Genomic DNA, 11,547 nt, shown 5'->3' with positions numbered 1-11,547 from the left:
CGCAGAAACTCCGTGATGGGTGTCCTCCAGTCGCTCGGAAACGTGAGGCCCTCCATACGGTCGACGTGCGCCACCAACAATACTTGTTCAATTGGATGCTGAATGGCGATCGGCGTTATTGAGCTCGCGAGTTTGGCTAACTCATCGGCCGCTTGATTTTCTGCTCTGGGTATCTTCTGGACAATGACTTCTCTAAAATTGGCTTTAAGCTTCTCAAAGGCTTCAGCGTAGAGTTTGAGCCGAGCACTGTTGATTTCGAAGGTACCAGAGAGTTGCTGAGCAGCCAACTGGGAATCCGAATGAAGCGTTACCCGTCCAGCCCCTACATGCCGAGCGGCCTGTAAACCAGCTATAAGAGCTTCGTATTCTGCCTCATTATTCGTAGCTTTATAATCCAACCGGACGGATAAGTGCATCTTTTCTTCTTGAGGGGAGAGCAACAGTATTCCAATCCCGCTTCCGAGCCGAGTGGATGATCTGTCCACAAATATTTTCCACATAGCTTCTGGCTCTGAATTCTGCACCTCAGTCACAAAATCTGCCAAGGACTGCGCTTTGATTGCCGAGCGGGGCTGGTATTGGATGTCAAATTCACTTAACTCCGTCGTCCATTTGATGAGCCGCCCGGACGCTTCTGGATTCAATAATACACGCCCGAGCGGGCTATTGGTTTTGACAATGATGGTATGCGCCAGGAAGTAGGGACGAAGGCGCCGAGCGGCGAGGACCAGAGCGAAGGCCAGTTTCTCGAGCCCAGTGTAGCGAGATTCAGCATCTTTTAAAATATGACTAAGGAAATATACAGGCTCTTCTCCGCTCGCCCTCACTAGTGCCGAGCCAATTGCTTGCTCGGTTGAAGACAAGTACATATAAAGTGGCTCACCCGCAGTCGGCTTGGCTAATACCGGGAGAGAGCTCAGATATGCCTTCAAATCTTCGAACGCCCGATCACATTCTTCGTCCCAATGAAACTTATTGGCCTTGCGCAAGATTTTGAAAAAAGGAAGGCTCCGGTCGGCGGTTTTGGAGATGAATCTGGACAGAGCAGTTATCCGACTGTTAAACGCTGCACTTCCCTTGTATTTCTTGGAGGCGGCATGTCTTGTAGAGCTTTCACATTACCGGGATTTGCTTCGATGCCCCGCTCGGTCACTATGTACCCCAAGAAACGCCCTCCTTTTGCTCCGAACAGGAACTTCTGGGGATTTAGCTTGACTCCATATTTGCGTAGCGTTCGGAAGGTTTCCTCCATGTCTTTGAAGAGATCGGCCGCTCGGGCGGACTTGATGAGAATGTCGTCCACGTACACTTCCAGATTTCGCCCAATCTGCTCTCTGAATACTTTATTCATCAAGCGCTGATATGTGGCTCCCACATTCTTCAATCCGAACAGCATCACATTATAGCAATAGGTGCTATCGGCCGTCACGAAGCTGACTTTTTCTCTATCTTCACGGGCGAGCGGCACTTGATGATAGCCTTGGTAAGCGTCGAGTATACATATTAACTCATAGCCGGCCGTAGAATCCACTAGCTGATCTATCCGGGGCAGAGAATAAAAGTCTTTCGGGCAGGTTTTGTTGAGATCCCGAAAATCTATGCATACTCTCCACTTGTTGCCCGGCTTGGAGACTAATACTACGTTCGCCAACCAGCTGGGGAACTGCACCTCGCGTATATGGCCGGCTTCCAGAAGCTTCTCCACCTCCGCCCGGATAATGGCGTTCTGCTCGACGCTGAAATCTCTTTTTCTCTGCTTTACTGGCCGAGCGTCCGGTCGGACGTGGAGCTCATGCTGCGCAATACTTGCTGAAATTCCGGGCAGCTCATGTGTCGACCAGACGAAGACATCATGGTTTCTTCTGAGGCATTGGATCACCTCCTCTTTCTGATTTGCCTCTAGATCGGACGCGATGAATGTCGTGGCCTCCGATCGGGTCGGGTGTATTTGCACTTCCTCTTTTTCTTCGTAAACTAAAGAGGGAGGCTTTTCAGTTATAGCATTCACCTCGATCCGTGGCGACTTCCGAGCAGAATTTGCTTCTGCTCGGACCATTTCGACGTAACATCGCCGAGCTGCCAGTTGATCTCCCCGTACTTCTCCCACTTTGTCTTCGACGGGGAACTTGATCTTCTGGTGGAAGGTGGAGACGGCCGCCCGGAACTCGCTGAGCGTCGGTCGTCCCAAAATGACGTTGTATGATGAGGAAGAGTCGACCACCACGAAGTTTGCTGTACGCGTCCTTCTGAGCGGCTCTTCTCCCAGTGAAATAGCCATCCGGATATGTCCGACCGGTAGGACTTCATTGCCCGTAAACCCGTAGAGGGGGGTTGTCATGGGCAGCAGCTCGGCGCGGTCAATTTGTAGTTGATCGAACGCCTTTTTGAATATTATGTTGACCAAGCTTCCTGTGTCAATAAAAACACGGTGAATAGTGTAGTTGGCTATTACCGCTTTGATGAGCAGAGTGTCGTCGTGGGGCACTTCAACTCCTTCCAAGTCACCAGGCCCAAAATTGATTTCGGGTCCACTTGCCCGCTCTCTTCTGCAGCCGACTGCATGGATCTGAAGCTGTCGGACACTCGCCTTTCTTGCTCGGTTGGAGTCTCCTCCGGTCGGCCCGCCAGCTATAATGTTGATCTCGCCTCGGAAAGTATTACTTCTATTTTCTTCTTCCCGAGCGGATGGTCGAGACCGTTCTCTTGACGTTCGACGATTCTCCTGCCTTAGAGAGCGATGCTGATCGGGAGTCTGTTCCTGTCGCATATCAGCTTGCGTCCGATCGGCTTCATGAGTTCTCTGTCGCCTGTCGACTGAGGGAGACCGTCGGCCGCCATTCCGGGGAACCGGATGAGCCACGAAGGGAAGACTTCGATAATCCCTCGTGTTGTGCGTATCCGTCCTGTGGAAGGAGCAGAACATTGGGGTTCATTTCTTCTTTGGCTTGGGCTGGGCGGCAGCTACCTCTTGCACGTGGGACCTGGCATGGGGGGAGCGGATTGCTTCGGCCCTGGGTCCTCTGGGCGGCTGATGAGCAGCGTGCTGTTTCCGCTCGGCAGGAGGAGCTCGCTCGGCTGGAGTTTCTTTTTTCCGGGCTGCTTGGGCTTCCTCCACGTTGATGTATTCGTTGGCCCGGTGTAGCATGTGGTCGTAGTCTCGGGGCGACTTTCGGATGAGCAATCGGAAGAAATCCCTATCCACTAGGCCTTGTGTGTAGGCATTCATCATGGTCTCCGAGGTGGCCATTGGAATATCCATGGCTACTTTGTTGAACCGCTGGATGTAAGCTCGGAGCGATTCACGGACTTCTTGTTTGATGGCGAATAGACTAACGCTGGTTTTTTGATAGCGCCGACTGCTTGCAAAATGATGGAGGAAGGACGTTCGGAAGTCTTTGAAGCTTGTGATGGATCCGTCCGGCAGCCTCCGAAACCATCGTTGAGCCGATCCGGAAAGGGTTGTGAGAAAAACTCGACACTTCACCCCATCTGTGTATTGATGCAGAGTTGCAGTGTTATCGAATTTACCTAAATGATCATCCGGGTTGCTGGTTCCATTGTACTCGTCGATCGTCGGAGGCACATAATGCTTGGGCAGAGGGTCTCTTAGAATAGCCTCTGAAAATTGGCGATTAATCCGCTCGGGCGATGCGTCCGCTCGGGGGGCTTTCCCTTTTTTGTCGTCTCGTCTTGGCCTTTCATCAGAAGAACATCCCCTATCTCGATTGGTTGCTGCGGCCTCAGGAGTGCGGAAAAGGGCCCGGTGGAATGCAACGGTGGCTTGAGGTGCTTCCGCTCGGCCACCAGATGCTGAGGTTGCTTGCTGCTCTGGCCGCTTGGCTGTTGCCTTCTGTTTTTGCTCCACAAGCTTGGCAGCCCTCAACTCGATCAGAGCGTTGAGTTCCTCCGTGGAGAGCGTTACCGTGTGTTGTCGTCCAGTCTCGTCCATTGTTTCCGTTCGGATGCAGGAGCGTTCCCACAGACGGCGCCAATTTGATCCTGTCCGAATGATGAACAAACGGACGCTGGGCACGTGGTGCTCTCCAGTGGCTGACGTGGATCTTCGACTGGTTGCATGAACCTCCGGCGAACCTGCACAGAAGTCGGGCCGGGAAGGGGTTCCCGGCGTCGACCCTCCGACGCTCAAGTCAGGTAAGCAAGTAGTGAAAAAAGTGGCTCCAAAGGTGTCTCACGCGTACCTCCGGCGAAGTATAAGGCTCTTTATATAGAGCGGTGGAGAAGCAAGTGTACACCTACCGAGGAGTACACGTGTCAACGGCCCATACCCCAGTAAGGACTTGTCAGTGAGCTTACCTGACCCATACTGCTACAGTCCAAGCCTGTCCTCGATGGGACAGCGGAATCCCCTGTCATAAGATTTGCAGCATGGCCTACATGTGGAACATCGGAGAGAGTCCGACCGGCCGGCTTCCGCGACATCCGGCCGGACGTATGCGGTGGTTTACTTGGGGAGATTCTTACTCACGTGCTTTGTGGAGACTGTTAGCAGTGCTACCTGATGGCTTTGGCCGAGCGTGCAATCCGATCGGCCCTGCGATCTTGTCCGCTGAGCGCCGGAACCCTGACTTTCGACGAGATACCTTTAACCATCTAGACACCGGCCGGCCGGCCGGCCGGTTGGACCCGCCCCTCTCCGCCCGGCCATCTGCTCCTTTGACTTCCCCGTGGCGTTGACTCCTCCGGACGGGGGCCCCTGTTCTTACAACTGGATCACATGCTTTTGAGGTTTTTCAAATAGTCTATCCACTAGACTTAGTACAAAACCTTGGTCTAACTGGTTAGGATCCATAAAGGGTAGCTTCGGTCAGTTCCACTTAGCCAAATGCACCAGGTCGAAGCCATGTCTTCCTAGACATGCATAGACTAAGCTTTCTTGACGTACTATCATCCAAAACTTCACCAGTACCAGTTTTCAAGTTAAACTTGAACCCCTTTCTAATTAGTCATTAAGTACCCTGCCGGGTTGATTAGTTTTGGAGGTGCCAGCTATTTTGGAGCCTCCCCCTGAATTATTGGCCTTTAATTTAATTTTTCGTTCTAGGTTTATATCTATTTCTTTTTTAGTTATAATTTACTTGATGATAGTCTGAGTTTTGATGAGTTTTAAAATATTTATATTTTGAATTTTTTTGTCTAGGTTTGTATTCTGGTTTTTGATTTGATTTATTTGACTTTACGTAATATATTTTGTCTTTAGGTATGTAATATTGGTTAAGTCCTACTTGTGTGGTTAAACACGCTTTCGGAACCCAAGCTTTATTTGTTGGTTTGTGTTGGGTTATTAATGATTTAAATGTTTTATTTGAGCTTGACTTATAGCCAAGTCCGGTTTTATTGTAAATTGCTTTTTGGTTGTTCAAAATTAGATCTAAGTTCTTAGATCTTGTTGTGAATTTCTCTAACATATCTTTTAATTTGTTAATTTCTAATTTTAGTGTCAAATTTTCCTCCTCAAGTGTTAGATCTTGAGTGAGATTGTTATTCATGAGTTGTTCCTTGATATTTTGATTGTCTTCAAGGAGTAATTCATTTACTTTTTCTAATTTAACCAATTTATTATTCAAACACAAAATAATTTTAAAGAATTTTCGATTTAAGTTAAGATATACCTCTTCGGGACCTTCGGAAACGAGTACAGACTCGTGGCTCAATTCGGGTTCGGACCCGTCTTCTGATTCGCCTTCCGACTCAGCTTCGTAGGCCATTAGCGCAAGATGACTTTGGTGCTTCTGATCTTCGGCCTCTGATTCGTTCGAGGAGGTGTCACCCTACGTCGCTTTGAGGGCCTTCTTTTTGGTCGTCTTCGGTTTGTCGTTCTTCAATCTCGAACACTCATTCTTGTAATGGCTCTTCTTGTTGCATCTGAAGCACGTCACATTCGTTGATTCTGTTGGAGAATTGATCTTCTGAAGGTCCTTCTTGCTGAAGCTCCTCTTCCTCCTGGTGAACATCTTCCTAACCAGGTTCACCAGGTGCTCTTCATCTTCAGAGTTCTGGTCAGAATCTTCTTCAGGTTCAGGCTTGTTCTTCTTTTCTTTAGAGGAACTTGCAAACAAGGCTATACCTTTCTCGGATCTAGTGTTAGTTTGTTCGTGTAGTTCTAATTCACAAAAAAGTTCATCTAATTTTAATTTAGATTTTTTTTTTGAAAATTTGTAGGCATCTACGATAGATGCCCACAAACTATTACGTGGAAAAACGTTTAACGCGTACCTTATCAAATCTCTGTTATCCATCTGGTGGCCTATCATGTGGAGCCCGTTGAGGATGTCCTTGATCCTCACGTGAAGCTAACTTGCCATTTCTCCTTCCTACATTTTTATATTAAATATTCTATTTAATAGCAAATCTCATTTCGTTACCTTAGCGTCACTGGTCCCTTCGTGCAGCTCGATCAACTTGTCCCATAGCTCTTTAGCGTTCTGGTGCGGTCCTGCCCGGTTCAGCTCTTCCCTTGTCAGTCCGCATTGTAACGTGTTGATTGCCTTGTTCTCCATTGATGCCTTCTTCTTTATGTCTGACGTCCATTGTTCAGGATCAAGTAGATTCCCGGAGTTGTCAACTGGTGCTCGGTAGGCTTTTGTGACACCCAACCATTGGTCGAAGTCCGTCTTCAGGTAGACCTCCATCATTTTCTTCCAGTACAAAAAATCATCCTCGTTGAATAGGGGAGGACGCACCGTACTGAAGCCTTCGATCTGAGACATCCTGCACACAAGAGAGTAGCTAGACAAGCAACGACCCAAGACTTGGTCTTGGATTAGTAGTGCGGGAGGAAATAGAAATAATAGAGAAAAACTAAATTGGTGTTGCACCAATTTAGATTAACTGCAACGAGAAAATATTTCCAAAAAAGGTAATAATACCAGTTTGGAATTATGCGAACAACTGAAAAGCCAAAAAAAACTAAAAACAAATGTCACCCCCTTGTCTGATTGGTGGTTGCACCAAATCAGAGCGGTACCTGCTCTGATACCACTTATTGGATCGTGAAAGTCGATAGAGGGGGGTGAATATTGATTTAAAAATTAACGAGAGTACACAAAGGAAAAAATAAAGAGAGATGACATAAGTAATTTTTACTTGGTTCGGAGCCTGTGTCGACTCTTACTCCAAGAATGTCGACAATTATGAAAACTAAGACAGAAAGAAAAAGAAACTTGTCGGTAAGCTTTTGGCAGCGTCGTAGGAGCGCTGAAGATCTGATTGTCAGTTGTTGTTGGAGCTTCAGCCTTGACACTCCTTATATAGGAGGTTCGGGGCACCTGGAACCTTCAGGGCGCCCTGGTGTGATGTGGCGATGACGCGAAGATGATAAAAGTTCTCCTCCGGGCGCCCGGACCTCCGGGTACCTGGGTACTTCCCGGGCGCCCGGACCCTATTTTCCAGCAATTTCCTTCTTGCAAGAAAAATCTTAGTCTGAGGCACTCATATATCCTACAAAACAGATTATTAGCACAGTTCATAATTCAAAAAGAAAGAGTATGACTTAGATTCTATCTATCCGAGACCGGAATCTATTCACGATCTCGACTTAGTGTTTCGAAATGGTTCTAAGTCAGATCGGCGCCTAAGTTTCCTTCCCGGGAATGCGTCCTCACAGCCACTCCCCTCCAGTGACTTACCTTTGCTTACCTGTCAGACGTTCGGTCAGCCCTTCGACTCGTCTGGACTTCGTGCCAACTATCCGGTCAGCCCGTTGACCTAGCTGGACTTCATGCCAGACATCCGGTCAGCCCGTCGACCTGTCTGGGCTTCTCCTGCACACTCGGTTAGAGTGTTAGATCAACAACAAAACTAACTTAACCTATTTTTTCATTCATCAATACCTGGGTTAGACCATTAGTGCTAACCACACCAACACTTCTAACCGTGTGGGTTATGTATTATCTTGCATATAGTTGTGTTTTGTTCCATCCGTATGAGTTGTAGATACTATACTTGTATTGTCTTGTGGTATTGTATCTAGTTTCTTTATGTTGTCATAAGGGGGGAGATGTTATCTATTTGTCAGGTAGGGACTCCTTTGGGCTATGATAGTGCTAAGGGTTGTTGGAGAGTCATAAGTATTTTTATTATTAATTGAAATTCATATATGACTTTATTTATAGCATATTCATCATTCCTTAATATTATTTCATGCAGTTTTACTCTGGATGGTCATCAGGTGTCGACGTACATAATTGAGAAATTTAAAGAGCGAGTCTCCGCTTCTAGTACTACATAGATGCATGTAGATAAGGAGACGAGGGACTTTTATTATCAAGAATTTCAAATAAGTAAAATGAATATGTTTGGTATTGTATCATAAATTTATCCTTTAGTATACTAATTATTCAACTTAAAATTTTAGAAAAATATATCTATGAGGCAAGGGAGTAGCGTCAATTTATAGAAATATAGAACATTTATTATGCAAGACTATGCAAAGATCTTCTATATAATTTGAGAAAGAAGGGCACGAGGCCAGCTTTTGTATCAGAAGAGGTCTGGGCTGCATGGACTACCACCTGGTTTGGAGATAGGTGGAGGGCAAATTCTACAGTAACTTGATCAAATAGAAATACGAAATCCACTGGCCATACTTCCATATCTAAGTCTATTGTAGAGCATGTCATCGATTTGGTGTGTTTAATTTAAAATTATATAAATAAATTTTAATTTATTATGGAATTTGTATAAATTTGATGCTATTTTTTTTATGTAGGAACATACTGTACAGAGACCTCCCAGTTGTTGGGAGACATTTAACAAGACTTGTAAGAAAAGTGATGGCATATTTGTCGATCCTCGATCCCAAGCCATAAACATAAGAATATTAAATTTGTTGGTGCAATATTCCCTAGGTCAAGGTTGACCTGGTTGACTGAGCTTGAATTGGTTCAAGCTCGAGTCTTGATGTTTGAGTTTCGATGTTTGACAATACAGATAATACATGGAGATTGCAGGTGCAATTGTTCATGTGGGGAGATTATGAAGGAGAGTCGAGTAAGTCAGGGTTGACTGGATACTTGACTGGAAAATGCTGGTGAGTGAAGCCAGGTGAAAATCCTAGTGAGTGAAGCTAAGCAGAAGGAAAGTCCTAGTGAGTGAAGCTAGGTAGAAGGAAAGACCTAGTGAGTGAAGCTAGGCAGATGGAAATTCCTAGTGAGTGAAGCTAGGCAGTTGTGGAAAATCCTGGTGAGTGAAGCTAGGTGAAAGACCTAGTGAGTGAAGCTAGGCAGTTGTGAAAGTCCTAGTGAGTGAAGCTAGGCAGTTGGAAAATCCTGATGAGTGAAGCTAGGTGAAAGTACTAACTGGGAGGTTAGGCAGACTTGAAAGTCCTAGTGAGTGAAGCTAAGCAGTAAGGAAAGACCTGGTGAGTGAAGTCAGGCAGTTGGGAAGTCCAAGTAGGTCAAAGGGATTGACCGGATACTTGGCACGAGGAAATCCAGATGGGTCAAGGTTTGACCAGACATCTGGTGAAAGTCCAAGTGGGTCATGGAGGACCGGACACTTGGCACGAGGAGAAAAGTCCAAGTGGGTCAAAGGGATTGATTAAACACTTGGTGAGGGAGTCCTGGCAAGTCAAGGATGACCGGATGCTAGGCATGATGTACCAACGGGTCATGGTTGATCGGATGTTGGTGTAGAGGACTTTGGACTTGTTTTTGGGAAAAAACAAGAGCTGGATCGATCGGCCGATCGATTGGCTCATGCCCAATCGATCGACTGATCAATTGGGTAAGTCCCCACGACAAGGCTCTTCCCAATCGATCAGTGGATCGATTGGGGAGAAGTGTCGCACGAACATAAAGCCTCCCAATCTATCGGGAGATCGATTGGGAGCCTCAAATCGATCGGCCGATCGATTGGGAGCCTCCAATCGATCGGGCGATCAATTGGGAGGTGCGTTTTCATGCGATAAGCCCTGGATCGATCGACCGATCGATCCAGGCAATTCCAGAGAGCACAGAGGCACTCTAGATCGATCGATCGATCAATCCAAAGCCTCCCCAATCGATTGGGAGCAATCCAATCGATTGGAATTTGACCGTTGGCGCAGGATATAGCTGTTGGCGAGCGTTTCTCTCAGTAGAACTTCCACGGCTTCGATCCTTCTCTTCAGAGATTTTCACAGCGACTCCACAAAGTTCTCACCGCCTGTTCTTGAAGGTTCTTGGAGGCTTGTGCTGGTGCACGTCCAAGTCAAGAGGCGAGGAAGAAGTTAGGGTTAGGGTTTTCTTGTGCAAACTTGTAAGATCTTCTTGTATTTTGTTTCCCTTTCCTTTCTTCTTGTACTGAGAACTTGTAAGGCTTCTCTGCCTTCGGTAGTTATCGTAAAGGAGTGTTTTTATAGTGGAGGGTGTGTGAGTGTGTGGATCCTTTGATTAGTCACCTCTTGTTGAGGTGGATACCAAGTAATTCCTAGAGTTTGCGTTGAGTGTTTGTTTCTTTGTATTTTCCGCTGCATATCTTTGAAGAAACAAGCAACAACGAGCACGAGATTGCGCCGAGCTATTCACCCCCCCCTAGCTCCATTTTCGTTCCCAACAAGTGGTATCAGAGCAAGACCGCTCTTCATCGGAATCATCGTCGGAAGGGGCAACAAACCTAGAGGGTGAAGTTGAAGCAAATTCATCAAGTCAAAGAATTCAAAAAGCTCAACTTCAAGATGAAATTCCAAGATGGCCTTGGATTCGACACAAGGGTGCCTCCACCATATGTATCTACAAGCTTCTATTCTTGGAAATCAAGGATCGAGAATTTTCTTATGATGGAGATACAACAATGGTTTGCTCTTATGGAAGGCTTCGAAGCTCCAAGAAATCCAAAGGGCAAAATCCTCAAGAAGAGCAAATGGAGCCAAGAGCAAATCCAAAGATGTGAGGCCAATGACAAAGTGACCAAGCTTTTAGTCAATCTATTGCCGAGCAACATCTTGGAGAAAATTGGAGAATTTGAAGATGCCAAGGAGCTTCGGAGCAAATTAGCAAAAATTCATGAAGTCCCCTCCACTATACCAACCAAGAAGAATCCAAAGTGGGTGACTCATTGGATCAAGACCAAGAGGAAAAGGATTGTGAGGTTGAGAGATGCTCAACTTCCGAAGAAGAAGTCCAAGAAGCTTCATCTTCAAAGGAATTAAATGAAAAGGGTAAAGAGGGAGCATACTCTTTGTTTCACATACAAGATGAAGATGAAGAAGCCTCCACCTCTAGAATTGAGGAGGAGAAATCCTTGGTGACATCGGATAAAGAAGAAGGAGAAGCTTCTACATCAGGGTCAAGTGGAGAAGAAGATGATGCATCCTCCAAAAATCAAGAGACATCAAATGGAGGAGCAAGTGTCATCCCTACATATGAAGGTATAAATATTTCAATTAAAAATAAAAATCACATTGTATGCTTTGAGCGTAGGGAACATGGGCACTACAAGAGTAAGTGCCCTAAATTGGCCAAGAAGAAGGGCCAAGTGACACTAAAGGGCAAGGAGAAGCCCAAGGAGATCGCTCCCACAACAAAGAAGAGCAAAGAGCACATTATG

The sequence above is a fragment of the Zingiber officinale genome, chromosome 10B (genome assembly GCF_018446385.1).
Source record: "Zingiber officinale cultivar Zhangliang chromosome 10B, Zo_v1.1, whole genome shotgun sequence".
NCBI classification, from domain to species: Eukaryota; Viridiplantae; Streptophyta; class Magnoliopsida; order Zingiberales; family Zingiberaceae; genus Zingiber; species Zingiber officinale.
The sequence above is the reverse complement of the archived record's forward strand: the minus strand, read 5'-3'. Positions refer to the sequence as shown.